Below are 15,990 nucleotides of genomic sequence, written 5' to 3'. Positions count from 1 at the left end.
TTTGGGCTGCAATCTGAGGTGCAGTTAACTCTAATGAACGTATCCTGTGCAGCAGAAGTAAGTCTTCCTTTCCTGTGGGGATCCTCATGAGAGCCAGTTTCATCATAGCGCTTGATGGTTTTTGCGACTGCACTTGAAGAAACTTTGAATGTTCCGTAATGACTGACTTTCATGTCTAAAAGTAATGATGGACTGTCATTTCTCCTTCCTTATTTGAACTGTTCTTGCCATAATTGTTTATTTTTAACCTTTATTTAACAAGGCAAGTCAGTTAAGGACAAATTGTTATTTACAATGACAGCCAAAACAGGGAACAGTGAGTTAACTGACTTATTCAGCAGCAGAATGAGAGATTTGTATCTTGTCAGCTCAGGGATTTGATCCAGCAACCTTTCAATACTAGCCCAACACTCTAACCACTAGGCTACCTGCCACCCCACTTGGTCTTTTGTCAAATAGGGCTATCTTCTGTATACCACCACTACCTTGTCACAGCACAACTGATTGGCTTAAACACATTAAGAAGGAAAGACATTCCACAAATTAACTTTTAACAAGGCACACCTGTTAATTAAATGCATTCCAGGTGAATACCTCATGAAGCTGGTTAAATGAATGTCAAGAGTGTGCAAAGATGTCATCAAGGTAAAAGCTTGGCTGTTTTGTCAAATCTAAAATATATGTTGATTTGTTTAACACTTTTTGGGTTACTACATGATTCCAAATGTTTTATTTCATAGTTTTGATGTCTTCACTATTATTCTACAATGAAAATAGTAAAAATAAAGAAAAGCCCTTAAATGAGTAGTGTGTCCAAATTCTTAACTGGTACTGTGTGTGTGTGTGTGTGTGTGTGTGTGTGTGTGTGTGTGTGTGTGTGTGTGTGTGTGTGTGTGTGTGTGTGTGTGTGTGTGTGTGTGTGTGTGTGTGTGTGTGTGTGTGTGTGTGTGTGTATCTATCCATCTATTGGGGGATTGGAAATGATGCAGACAATTACATTGATGGAAGCCACAATCTCTATGTAATATTAAAGCTGACCTACCCCCTAAAAAACAAATAAACATCTCATTTCGGTGCCTTATTCTCTCTCTCCGTCAGGCCTTCATCCGCCGCTACCTGGCCTACCGCAAGGAGGAGCGCATCGACGTGCTGCAGCTGGCCCAAGACCCCTTCCTCATGCCCCCCTTCCGCAAGGCCCTGGCCACCGGACCTGGGCCGTTGGCGTCGGGCTCCATGCTCCCCACCTCCAGCGCTATACAACAGCAGTGCCTCGAATTGAGGTGCCCAACGCCACCCCAAAGGGCCCATTTGGGGGCCACATTACTCAAATGCCCTCCCTTCTGGATAGGGGGATGGGGGAAGGAGGATGGAGGGGGTAAAAACAGACTAAAGGATGGAGGAGTAATATCTGAAGTGCCCTCCCTATCCCCACCCCTCCTAAGACATGAAGGGGCAGTGCCAGTCTATGGCTTGTCTGTAGGACCCAATGGCTGCCCACGTACATGTACACACACACACCCCTGCCACAAAGAAGAGAAAGAACTTGCTTGGCCTGTCCAGTGGGCTGCATCACAGGGTCATAGGAAAACAGACTGAAGTCACCGTGTGTTGGGTGTGTGTGTGCATACCTGTTTTCGGGAAAACCAAACAGATCTTATCAAATTGTATTTGTCACATATATGTGTTTAGCAGATGTTATTGTGGGTGTAGCGAAAAGCTTGTAAGCTAGAAGCATGGCAGCCCTATCTGTTGGCACCATTTTCCTACATATCCATTCCATTTGATGTTTTGAGAGAAATACTTTTTTACAAATTGTTGCTTGAGTTGTATCATAAGTTGAACTCTATATATTTCCCAATAATAGAATCAATTGACCCCCCCCCCCCCTTTTGGAATGGCTCAAATGAAGGGGGAGTTTCTATTTTAAATGACCAAAGTTGAAGGCATACCTGGCTGATACAAAACTGTTACGTTTTACACACGTCTAACTGTGAAGTGAAAGAAAGAAGTCATTTTCACTAGGATCATCATTTTGACTGATTTGATCAAATTTAAATATTTTCTTGGATATTGGACTGGGAGTTTGCTTTGTTATTTGGATGGTTGTCCATATTTTTTCATGAGGCTTTCCCCCAAAATGGAGAGGGAGAGACTTAATAGAAATGCATATAAACCATTACACCAACTTTGGGTATGACTTTGTGGTTTGTTAGCAAGGAGTTACGTCAAAGATAATTCTCATTCATTGGAAATTGTGCAGTATAACAATCTACATTCCACCATTACTTAAATAATAGCAAAGTTATTTTAGTATATTGTGAAACCTGATTTCACGCTTGAGCATAGGTGTGTTGTTTACCAGAGAAAAGCAGAATAGCCTAACGGGTAATACTCAAATATACACAGCCATACAGAGCTAACTACGTGCTACGTACAAGGCTAGCAACCCAATGACTGCCTGAAGAGCCAATCTCAAAGTGCCTTCAGGAACTATTCACGCCACTTGTCTTTTTCCACATTTTGTTGAATGGATTAAATTGAGTTTCACTGGCCTACACACAATCCCCCATAATGTGAAAGTGGAATTATGTTTCTAGAGGTTTTAACAAACTAATAAATTAAAAGTATTGTGTCAGTAAGTTTTCAATCCCTTTGTTATGCGCAAGCATGAAGGGACCAGGGAGGTTTTTCCGTGCCTTGCAAAGAAGTGCACCTATTGGTAGCTAAGTGGCTTCTGGTTGTGTCTTTTCCTTCATATGCACATATCTTATGACACTGGATAGGTGAAAGCTGTTGTTTGCAATTGACTTGTTCAGTTCTTAAAGATCAGTACACATGAAGGGAAGGAGAGAAGGACACGTTGAACTACTGAGATGCAGCACTGGAATGGGGTCTTATGTACCACATGCTTCTTACTTTGCTCCAGAAGCAAAACTGGAGAGTCACAAATCTGGTTTTCTGCCTATTTTTCTTCAATTGGTTTGTGTCTTTGTGGTTAAACTCCACTCTAGCCACAGATGTACGTATAAATGTATACATTTATGTAGAAATGAACATTTATTATGTTTTAATAGTTTTTCTTTTACTGTGCTGACAAGATGAAGATGGTTTAATTTCACCATGCATTGGAACAGCATTGGAACATTTGCCTTGTCTGTTCTGTCTCCCTACTCGCAGGGCGCACCAAGTGTCTACCGAAAGCTTTGGCATCGGGATTATGCTGTGCTTTTGTTCATTGGCAAATTCAACAAGGCAATCCTTTTACTACAAGTGACTTCTTGGTGTAGATTTAAATGTAGACAAGGAGGCTTGTGGCAGTATTTAATGTCCATATCACTGTATGATTTGGTTTTTCAAGTTCATTACACATATGAACATGCCAATAATGGACCCACACAGAACGCCTTATGTAAAAGTTCTAACAATTCTAACAATTCTAACATTTGTATAAATAAAGTTCTTCAAAATGTATAGATAGATGGATTGATTGATTTATTGATTACGTAAGTATTCAACCTCCTGAGTCAATACATGTTAAAATCATCTTTGGCAGCGATTACAGCTGAGAGTCTTTCTGGGTAAGTCTCTAAATGCTTTTCACACCAGGATTGCATGTTAGTCTTCAAGCTCTGTCAAGTTGGTTGTTGATCATTGCTACAAAGCCATGCTACAAAGCCATTTAAGCCATAGAATTTCAAGCCGATTTAAGTCAAAACTAACTAGGGCGCTCTGGAACATTCAATGTCGTCTTGGTAAGCAACTCCAGTGTATATTTGGCATTGTATTTTAGGTTATTGTCCTGCTAAAAGTTGAATATCTCCCAGTGTCTGTAAAGCAGACTGAACCAGGTTTTCCTCTAGGATTTTGCCTGTGCTTAGCGCTATTCAGTTTATTTTCATCATAAACATCCTTGACGATGACAGGCATGTAGCCATCACCATGCTTGAAAATTTGAAGAGTGGTACTCAGTTATTTGTTGTTGGATTTGCTCCATATATAACGCTTTGTATTCAGGACATGAAGTCAATGTCATTGCCACATTTTTTGCAGTATTACTTGTGCCTAAATGCAAACAGGATGCATGTTTTAGAATATTCTTATTCTTTACAAACTTCCTTTTCACTATGTCATTTAGGTTAGTATTGTGGAGTAACTATAATGTACAGTAGTTGATCCATCTTCAGTTTTCTATCATTTCCGTTAAACTGTTTTAAAGTCACCATTGGCCTCGGTGAAATCCCTGAGCGGTTTCCTTCCTCTCCGGCAACTGAGATAGGAAGGACGCCTATATCTTTGTACTGACTGGGTATATTGATACACCATCCAAAGTGTAATTATCAACTTCACCATGCTCAAAGGGATATTCAATGTCTGTTAGTTTTTTTTACCTACCTACCATTAGGACTCAATCCTTGAATATGCTCCAAAAGTCTCAGATAGCTCCCTTCATAACATCTACGAGTCTAGGCGGCCCCTAAATGGTATAAGCTGCTCATCAACAGTAACATTGGGCCCAGGGTTGTAAAACAGGGGAAGGCGGTCAACCCACTTGTCCCACACTGACTTGATTGTAGCTAGCTTGTCTCTCTGCTGCAGAGCTGGTCTGGTGTCTCGGTTATCGAAGCGGATGATCCTGGAAAGAATGGGGAAGTTTTCCAGAGACATTGTTGCACAGAAAAGTTATCTGACAGTTTCTGCATCCCACAGGGTTTCTGTGGATTCCCCATTGGATCTGAAAACACCAGTAAGGATAAGAACCCCAAAGAATGCATGTTAATGAGTTTGGTCCATCTCCTTCCATCTCTCTCTAAAAACACACCTTCCCTCCAAATTAGTCCAGAATGATTTTCTAGATGTTGTCTGGGATGAACAGTTCAAAAGAAGACTTTATGTCCTGCACATGAGTAACCGCCATCTGCGTCGGCCCAGGTTGCATCCTTATCACATTGGCAGCCATGCGGGGTAGCTCATTCCTTGGGCAGGAAGACCATTCAATTTTACAATTTCTTGACATCCATATTTCTCCTCCTGCTGGTTGCTGACGGGCTCGGGCTGGCTGCTGACGGGCTGGTCCTGGGGCTAGCTGAGCGTCAATCTCATCCTCTTCTTCCAACTCACTGTCAGACTTCGAATTGACAGAGACATGATCCTCATATTCGGAAAATTATTACTCTTCCAAAGTGGAAGACGCTCCTTCCACACTAGCTTCTCTCTCTGCAAAAATTATTTATAAGGCCCTCTGAGCAGAGATTATTTTTGCCATACTGATTGATTGTGGTAAGGAGCCACACATGCAAAGTTATTTATTTGTTGTTTCCCCCCTCCAATTTGCACCTGGCTGCAGTAGTGATGGAAAATACAGCATTTCTTTTACAATGTATTGAAATAATGTATCGAAATATTGTATTGTAATAACATTGTGGAGGTTCCCGCAAGACATTGTGTAGTTTCACACACTACAAAGGGTAAAGAGCGCGAGAAAAGCGGGAGACAGGCAGACAGGTTCTTGGTGCTATGTTGAAACAGCAGGCCCAGGGAGGAGGAAGACAGAGTGAAGGCACATAGCAAACCTTTTTGTTTCATTTTTACATGTTTTCACCTACACACACACTTTTCCACACTTGTAATACCCTCGGGTCCAGTCGACCTGGACACCACATATGTTATATAAATGTGTAGGGGGGTGCACAGTGTGCACTGAATGAAAATGTGTTATTTTACATATTCTTCACAGAAGAAGGCCAATAAGTCTCAGGTTGAAAAAATAGTTAATTGTATCATTTTTCTTTTAGTAAACATTGAAAATGAGTCCCACAGACCCGAACACCACATAAGGGTTAAAACTCAACTAGCCTCAGACAATGTGTGTCATTTATTACATGTTGATCATGCCACTAATGGCATTAAAACTCCTTGGAGAAGGCGTTTGATTGGTTAGAGTGGGATTTTCTATGGTCAGTTTTCTATAGGAGTTTATCAGCATGATTCAAGTTTTATATCCAAATCCTTCTGCCATAGTGACCACATGGGGCAATTGCTCTACGCAATTCCTCATATCCAGAGGCTGTTGCCAAGGATGCCCAATCTCGCCTTTGCTCTTCGTTCTTTCCATTGAACCGCTAGCACAGAAAATGAGAAAGCACCCTTATAGGGAATAGGGCCAATGATAGAGGTTCGGCTTAAAGGCGCAGATGCTCCGATTTAAAAACTATTTTGGAGGCACAGTTGAAAAGTTAACGCATTGACTATACAATGGTCTAATACATTTTTTTAAATGTACTTTTCAATGCTTGAGATATGTTTTTCATTTGATTTATTTGACCATTTTAATTACAATACAACAACACATCAGTTCCTCCAGGATTTCACAGGGATTTTTTGTGATATTTGCGGGCAAAATGCTTGGTTTTGCTGCGTCAATTCTGACATTTTGCATGGCAATATCCAATGATTTTGTCAAATTTGTTGCAAAAATGTACTGACAAAGGGAAAACAATTTTTTTTAATCAACTTTTTCTTTATTTTCAATGGAACACAGACAATAACAAAAAGCAGAAGGAATGGTTATTATGCAGTATGCAAATACAATTAGAATAGACTTGTACACACATGTATCGCCCACCCGAGCTGCATCAACCCACCCTCCAACCCCTCCTGTCGAACACCCCAACCCACCCAACCTGACCTCCATGACAAATTCAATACAAAATCAAGCAATTGTGATAAAATCAGCAAGATACACTTTTGTACATGAGACAGAAAATTATTAAGTAAAGAAAATTATAATGAACAGGAAATAAACAGTGATGGTTTCAGCTGCAGATAACTTTCTGTAAATTGTTGCTTGGCTAGTCCCATGGATCCTAGCAGTAGATAGTTCTAAATAAATGATATCTCTAAAAGTGCAGATCCAATGGGGCATAGCCAAAGAACGTGGAGGTTGCCATCTTAGTGCAAACATCAAACCTGACAACATGATACGTCTTTGCTGACATGATAAGTGGTGAATTATCCAGTAATAACAGTTTGGGGGAACAAGCTATGGCGATATCAAGTACGTCAGATAAGACAGAGGATACCTCTTTCCAAAGTTTCTCCACACCCGGGCACTCCCAGTACATATGCATAAAGGTGCCCAAGGCACATTGGTTACATAGATCACACAGAGTAGAGGTTAAGGATTTTCATTCAATTAAGTTTTCTAGGTGTAAAGTACACCCTGTGTATGAAATTGAAGTGTATCAGCTGATGATTGGGATTCTTAGATGAACCCACCAAGTTCTCCCATACAGTATCCCAAAAATATCATCATCGACAGTAGATGGTTCTCTAATCCATTGATTCTTAACTAGTACTGATTTGTAAGCTGCAGCTAACATAACAGTATACAGATCAGTAACCAAACCCTTTGAGTTACCATGTCTATCTAATATTCTTTATTTAACCTTAATTTATCTAAGCAAGTCAGTTAAGAACAAATTCTTATTTACAGTGATTGTCTACCCAGCCAAACCCTAACGATGCTGGGCCAATTGTGCGCCGCCCTATGGGACTCCCAATTACGGCTCGTTTGATACAGCCTGGAATCAAACCAAGGTGTCTGTAGTGAGATACAGTGCCTTAGACCACTGCGCCACTCGCGAGCCCATATTCTATGTCGTTTATGTTGTGGGATGGATGAGCCCCAAGGGACACCATATGCCTGCAAGCTGATCTTAAACGATAGATAAAAGAAAAAAATACTACCAGGTAATTGAAATATAGCCCTAAGATCATTAAAGCTTGCAAAACTTAATCTCTAAATAGATCGTCCAAAACATGATCACCCCTATCCTCCCATTGAGTGAATGAAAAGGGATACCCCCAGAAAGAATGGAATGATTGTGGAAAATTGATGACTGAGCATGCCACTTCTGTATTGTGATCGATTCCTTTTCTACTAAGCGCCATGTTGTGAGTAAGAAGGAATGGTGAATGGTTAATGGTGAATAGACTAGATCCGGCTGAATAGACTAGATCCTGAAGTCTGTGTGGTAATACCAAATTATCTTCTATAGGTCTCCAGGAGACTAAAGCATTTGGATCAAACCATGTTGAAATGGGCTGTAGCACATAAGCACAAACTTAAAACTTAAAGTTAGGCAGTGAAATCCTGCCCTCCCCCTTGCCACGCTGCATAGTGGATATCCTTAGGTGGAGCTAGTGTAATCATTGCATTTAAAAAGTTAATTCGGAAAATAGTATTAATCTTAATTATGAATATTCTAGCTTGTTGAGAGTTTGAAGCTGTGACCATATTGAGTGTCACGTTTGTGTGTAGGAACGGACCAAGGCGCAGCGTGAGTATCGTTCCACATCTTTTATTTGAATGTGAAACTTTGCAAGACAAACAATAAACTATAAACAAAACACAAACCGTGACGACAGAGGTGCAACATGCACTAACTCAAAAATAATCTCCCACAAACACAAGTGGGAAAAACAACTACTTAAATATGATCCCCAATTTGAGACAACGATGACCAGCTGCCTCTAATTGGGAATCATACAAAAACCCCAACATAGAAAAAATAAACTAGAACCCAACATAGAAAAAATAAACTAGATAAAACCCCCCAGTCACACTCTGACCTACTCTACCATAGAAAATAAGAGCACTCTATGGTCAGGACATGACAGTACCCCCCCCCCCCCCAAAGGTGCAAACTCCGGTCGCAAAATCTGAAAACAAAAGGGAGGGTTGGGGGGGTGTCTAGTGTTGGTGGCGGCTCTGGTGCAGGACGAATAACCCTCTCATCCTGCGGATCCACCAACATTGGAGGCGGCTCTCTTTCGGGGTTCGTTGCCGAAAGCTCCGGACCGTGGATCGTCACCGGAGGACCGGGACCGTGGATCGCCGCAAGAAGCTCCGGACCGTGGATCGTCGCCGGAGGAACCGGACCGTGGATCGTCGCCGGAGGAACCGGACGTGGATCGTCGCCGGAGGCTCTGAACTGGGAACCCCCGCTGGAGGTTCCGAACCGCCGATCGTCGCTGGAGGTTCCGGGCCGCCGACCGCTGCTGGAGGATCCGGGCCGCCGACCGTCTCAGGAGGCTCCGGGCCGCCGACCGTCTCAGGAGGCTCCGGGCCGCGGACCGTCTCTGGAGGCTCCGGGCCACGGACCTTCTCTGGAGGCTCCGGGCCGCGGACCGTCTCTGGAGGCTCCGGGCCGCGGACCGTCTCAGGAGGCTCCGGGCCGCGGACCGTCTCAGGTGGCTCCGGGCCACGGACCGTCTCAGGAGGCTCCGGGCCGCGGACCGTCTCAGGAGGTTCTGGACTGTGGACCGTCTCAGGAGGTTCCGGAATGTGGACCGTCGTCGGAGGTTCCGGACTGGGAACTGTCGCCGGAAGCTCTGGACTGGGAACTGTCGCCGGAAGCTCTGGAATGGGAAGGCGCACTGGAGGCCTGATGCGTGGGGCCGGCACAGGTGGCGCCAGACTGGTAACACGCACCTCAAGGTGAGTGCGGAGAGCAGGCACAGGACGTATCTGACTGAGGACACACACTTCAGGGAGAGTGCGAGGAGGAGGCACAGGACGTACTGGGCTGTGGAGGCGCACTGGAGACCTGGTGCGTAGAACCGGTGCAGGATATACTGGACCGTGGAGGCACACTGAAGGTCTGGAAAGTAGAGCTGGCACAACCCGTCCTGGCTGAATGCTCACTTTAGCCCGGCAGGTGCGGGGCGCTGGCACAGGACGAACTGGGCTCTGAAGGCGCACTGGTGACACAGTGCGTAAAGCTGGCGCAGGATATCCTGGACCGAGGAGGCGTACTGGAGACCAGGAGCGCTGAGCCGGCACAATCCGTCCTGGCTGAATGCCCACTCTAGCACGGCAAATGCTGGGCACAGGCACAGAGCGCACCGGGCTATGAATGCGCACTGGAGATACAGTGCACATCACAGCATAACACGGTGCCTGACTGGTAACACGCTCCCAACGGTAAGCATGGGGAGTTGGCTCAGGTCTCAACCCTGACTCCGCCAATCTCCCCGTGTGCCCCCCCAAAAATGTTTTCAATCTCTCCCGGGCCCAGGATGCCTGCTCCTCCTGGGCACGCTGCTTGGTCCTTTGGTGGTGGGGGATTCTGTCATGTTTGTGTGTAGGAATGGACCAAGGCACAGCGTGAGTATCGTTCCACATCTTTTATTTGAATGTGAAACTTTGCAAGACAAACAATAAACTATAAACAAAACACAAACCGTGACGACAGAGGTGCAACATGCACTAACTCAAAAATAATCTCCCACAAACACAAGTGGGAAAAACAACTACTTAAATGTGATCCCCAATTTGAGACAATGATGACCAGCTGCCTCAAATTGGGAATCATACAAAAAACCCAACATAGAAAAAATAAACTAGAACCCAACATAGAAAAAATAAACTAGATAAACCCCCCCAGTCACGCCCTGACCTACTCTACCATAGAAAATAAGAGCACTCTATGGTCAGGACATGACATTGAGAGGTTTGCTTCTACTCACTTATATATTCCTTGGAAATTCTTTAGTCCTAAGCTTAATGACATTAGAGTAGATTTTGTCCAGGTAATTTTGTATCCTGAAATGGCGCTAAAATTATCAAATGTGGAGAGTATATTTGGTAATGAAGAGAAAAGTATGTCATCCGCATATAAAGATATGCGGAACTTATAGGATAACCACTACGAGATATGAAGGAGAGTTTGAGGAGCGGAGTGGCGAAAGAGATTTCTACTTTTCAATTCACATTAAATCGTTGCCTTACCTTTCCTTGTGGCTGGCACCTTGACATTCTTGGTCCGCTGTCACGCCCTGACCTGAGAGAGACGTTTTTTTTCTCTATTTTGATTAGGTCAGGGTGGGATTTGGGTGTGCATTCGAGATTTGTAGTTCTTTGTTCTATTCTATGTTTTCTATTTCTATGTTGTCGGGTTCTAGTTTGTATTTCTATGTTGGGTTTTGTTTGGGATGATCTCCAATTAGAGGCAGCTGGCCCTCGTTGTCTCTAATTGGAGATCATACTTAAGTAGGGTTTTTTTCCATCTGGGTTTGTGGGAGATTGATTTTGAGTTAGTGTATGTTTCACCTCTGCATCACGGTTTGTTGTGTTTTGTTCTTTAGTTATGTGTATGTATTGCATAGTTTCACAGTGAAAATAAAATTTGGAACGACACACATGCTGCACTTTGGTCTGCTCTTCCTACGACAACCGTGACATCCGCAGCTCAAATTGACTGTAAATATCACAGTAGCCATTAACCAGTAAGCAGAAACTATTATTCTAAAACATATAACACTATTGAATAATGCATCCAAACCATATTACACTCTTGAATAATGCAACAATTCACAAGCATGTGCAGACAATTAAAGGGTTTATTTTATCGTCTGTAGGCTATACTCATTACTAAGGTTGCGTATTGCTGCCACTCAGAAAAATTTATATTTTATGTAATTATAAGATCCCGTTATTACAAAATAATTCAATAACTCGTTATAACGAAATAATCCATAATCTCGTTATTACGAGAAAGATGTTGTTATTATGAGAAAGATCACGTTATAACGAGAAAGATGCCGTTATTACGAAATAATCCGGTTGCATGTTATGAGAAATAGCCTGTATTATGATGAAACGTTAGCATAGGATACTCGGCAAGCTTGGCATCCTCTCATGTGCAGGTTGACATTATGGCCAGTTTTCTTGAGGACCAACTTTTAGTTCCTCTTTGGTTTGTGCCATTGACAAATATAGATGGTGTTGTCATTAGTGTATGTACATTACAGAGAATTATGAGTTCTCTAAGGCCCTACAGACTGAAAAAACAATAGGACCTCCTTGACATAGAGTTATTCCTTCTTGATCAACATGGTGACATGGCAGCTTCATGGATACAAACTAATGCATCCAAGTGGGATATGTTGTGACCCAAACAGTCAGGTGTTCATTTCAAATTATTGAGCCCCATGGAGTGCGCATTTGGGCGGAAGTCTCTGGGAACAAGATTAGTGTCCTTTTTGTTTTGTCATTTCAGATTTGGAAGTTGCATAGAAACAATTAGCGAACAGGATTATGATTATATAATTTCTATGTCAGCCAACTGACTACGGAAGCTAGTAAGCTATATGAATGATGCACTGAAATTAGTTACTCTCGAGGAGATCACTATGTTAGCTAGCTATGGCTTTTCTCAAGAACAAGCAAACCCCTATCTGAGAAGCATGTCTGATTCATTGAGCATTTTACTCAATGCAATGTCATTGAGCGCTGATTTCATCAAAAGTACATTACAGTGGCTTAAAAATACAATGACATTGCAAAATGGGGCAAATAGTTAGGAGGAAAACCTTTTGTCATCATTTTGTTGTCACCAGATTGACTTTAGACGCAGTATAATGTTAGCTAGCTAGCCAGTTAAGATTGAGCAGAGGCCCCTGGATTTTAGCTAGCTAACATTAGCATTGCTAGCTCGCTATTTTTGACAAACTTTGCTAACTACTGACAATATTGCCATCCATTTGACAACATGATAATGATGGCAATGTTGGGCAACACCATGGCACCGCGTGCAGAGGGCAGATTGAGAATTTTTATTGAACCTTTATTTAACTAGGCAAGTCAGTTAAGAACAAATTCTTATTTACAATGACGGCCTACCTTGGCCAAACCCGGACGATGCTGGGCCAATTGTGCGCCGCCCTACGGGACTCCCAATCACGGCCGGTTGTGATACAGCCTGGAATCGAACAAGGGTCTGTAGTGACGCCTCTAGTGCTGAGATGCAGTGCCTTAGACTGCTGCGCCACTCGGCATGAGCAACATTTGTTTTGCATTCGTCTATTTTACCCAGCTCTCAGACTGTGTGTGTGTGTGTCTGTCTGCAAGCTTGTCTGTCTGTTTTGGAGTTCCAGATATGGCTGGAGGAGTTTTTGTGGCCACTGGAGGACAAATTTAATACTGGAGCACATGCAGGAGCTCATCGTCATAAAGTTCATCTATAACAGCTGATTCAAGTATCCTATATTAGGTACTACTACAGTGCTAGCTAGCTAGTACATTTACAGTTGAAGTCGGAAGTTTACATACACTTAGGTTGGAGTCATTAAAACTTGTTTTTTAACCACTCCACACATTTCGTGCTAACAAACTATAGTTTTGGCAAGTCATTTAGGACATATACTTTGTGCATGACACAAGTAATTTTTCCAATAATTGTTTACAGACAGATTATTTCACTTATAATTCACTGTATCACAATTCCAGTGGGTCAGAAGTTTACATACACTAAGTTGACTGTGCCTTTAAACAGCTTGAAAATTCCAGAAAATGATGTCATGGCTTTAGAAGCTTCTGATAGGCTAATTGACATAATTTGAGTCAATTGGAGGTGTACCTGTGGATGTATTTCAAGGCCTACCTTCAAACTCAGTGCCACTTTGCTTGACATCATGGGAAGAAAAAAAAATCAGCCAAGACCGCAGAGTGTTTTTTGAAGATCTCCACAAGTCTGGTTCATCCTTGGGAGTAATTTCCTATTAATTTCCTATTATTTTTTTCTGTACAAACAATAGTATGCAAGTATATACACCATGGGAGCAGGCAGCCGTCATACCGCTCAGGAAGGAGACACGTTCTGTCTCCTAGAGATAAATGTACTTTGGTGCGAAAAGTGCAAATCAATCCCAGAACAACAGCAAAGGACCTTGTCAAGATGCTGGAGGAAACAGGTACAAAAGTATCTATATTCACAATAAAACGAGTCCTATATCGACATAACCTGAAAGGCCGCTCAGCAAGGAAGAAGCCACTGCTCCAAAACTGCCATAAAAAAGCCAGATACGGTTTGCAACTGCACATGGGGACAAAGATCAAACTTTTTGGAGAAATGTCCTCTGGGCTGATGAAACAAAAAATAGAACTGTTTGGCCATAATGGCCATTATGTTTGGAGGAAAAAGGGGGAGGCTTGCAAGCCAAAGAACACCATCCCAACCATGAAGCAGGGGGTTGCAGCATCATGTTGTGGGGGTGCTTTGCTGCAGGAAGGACTGGTGCACTTCACAAAATAGATGGTAGGCCACGATGTCTTGCTCCCAGACAAACTAAACAATTTCTTTGCTCGCTTTGAGGACAATACAGTGCCACTGACACGGCCCGCTACCAAAACCTGTGGGCTCTCCTTCACTGCAGCCAACATGAGTAAAATATTTAAACGTGTTAACCCTCGCAAGGCTGCCGGCCAAGACAGCATCCCCATCCGCGTCCTCAGAGCATGCTCAGACCAGCTGGCTGGTGTGTTTACGGACATATTCAATCAATCCTTATCCCAGTCTGCTGTTCTCACATGCTTCAAGTTGGCCACCACTGTTCCTGTTGCCAAGAAAGCGAAGGTAACTGAGCTAAATGACTATTGCCCCGTAGCACTCACTTCCGTCATCATGAAGTGCTTTGAGAGACTAGTCAAGGACCATATCACCTCCACCCTACCTGACACCCTAGACCCACTCCAATTTACTTACCGCCCCAATAGGTCCACAGACGACGCAATCGCCATCACACTGCACACTACCCTAACCCATCTGGACAAGAAGAATACCTATGTAAGAATGCTGTTCATCGACTACAGCTCAGCATTTAACACCATAGTACCCTCCAAACTCGTCATTAAGCTCAAGACCCTGGGTCTCGACCCCGCCCTGTGCAACTGGGTCCTGAATTTCCTGACGGGCCGCCCCCAGGTGGTGAGGGTAGGTAACAACATCTCCACCCCGCTGATCCTCAACACTGGGGCCCCTACAAGGGTGCCTTCTCAGCCCTCTCCTGTTCTCCCTGTTCACCCATGACTGCATGGCCATGCACGCCTTCAACTCAATCATCAAGTTTGCAGACGACACTACAGTGGTAGGCTTGATTACCAACAACGACGAGACGGCCTACAGGGAGGAGGTGAGGGCCCTCGGAGTGTGGTGTCAGGAAAATGACCTCACACTAAATGTCAACAAAACGAAGGAGATGATCGTGGCCTACAGGAAATAGCAGAGGGAGCACCACTCTATCCACATCGACGGGACAGTAGTGGAGAAGGTGGAACTTTTTAAGTTTCTCGGTGTACACATCAGGGACAAACTGAAATGCTCCACCCACACAGACAGCATGGCGAAGAAGGCGCAGCAGCGCATCTTCAACATCAGGAGGCTTATGCCATAATCAGTTGAATATAGAATAATTGGTGTGCATGTTAAGTACTCGATGTTATTGATGGAATAGGGCATTCCAGCTACAGTGCCTTCAGAAAGTATTCACACCCCTTGACTTTTCCCCCATGTTGTTCTTACAGCCTGAATTTAAAATGGATTCATTTGAGATTTGTTGTCACTGGCCTACACACAACACACCATAATTGTATTTTATTTAATAACTAGGCAAGTGAGTTAAGAACAAATTCTGATTTACAATGTCGGCCTCCCCCGGCCAAACCCTCCTCTAGCCCGGACAACGCTGGGCCAATTGTGCGCCGCCCTATGGGACTCCCAATCACGGCCGGTTGTGATACAGCCTGGGATCGAACCAGGGTCGGTCGTGACACCTCTGCGCCACTCATGAGCCGCTCCAAAGTGGAAATGTTTTCTATTTTCTTTTTACAAATGTAATTAAAAATGAAAAGCTGAATTGTATTGAGTCAATACGTATTCAACCTCTTTGTTATGGCAAGCCTAAATAAGTTCAGGAGTAAAAATTTGCCTAACAAGTCACATAATAAGTTGCATTGACTCACTGTGTGCAATAATAGTGTTTAACATAAAAAAAATATGACTACCTCATCGCTGTACCCCACACATAGAGATAATTGTAAGATCTTTCAGTTGAGTAGTGAACTTCAAACACAGATTCAACTACGAAGACCAGGGAGGTTATCCAATGCCTTTCAAGGAAGGGCACCTATTCTTAGATGGGTAAAAAGCA

The sequence above is a fragment of the Salmo salar genome, chromosome 03 (genome assembly GCF_965601325.2).
Source record: "Salmo salar chromosome 03, fSalSal1, whole genome shotgun sequence".
NCBI lineage: Eukaryota > Metazoa > Chordata > Actinopteri > Salmoniformes > Salmonidae > Salmo > Salmo salar.
This window is presented reverse-complemented; position numbering follows the sequence as displayed.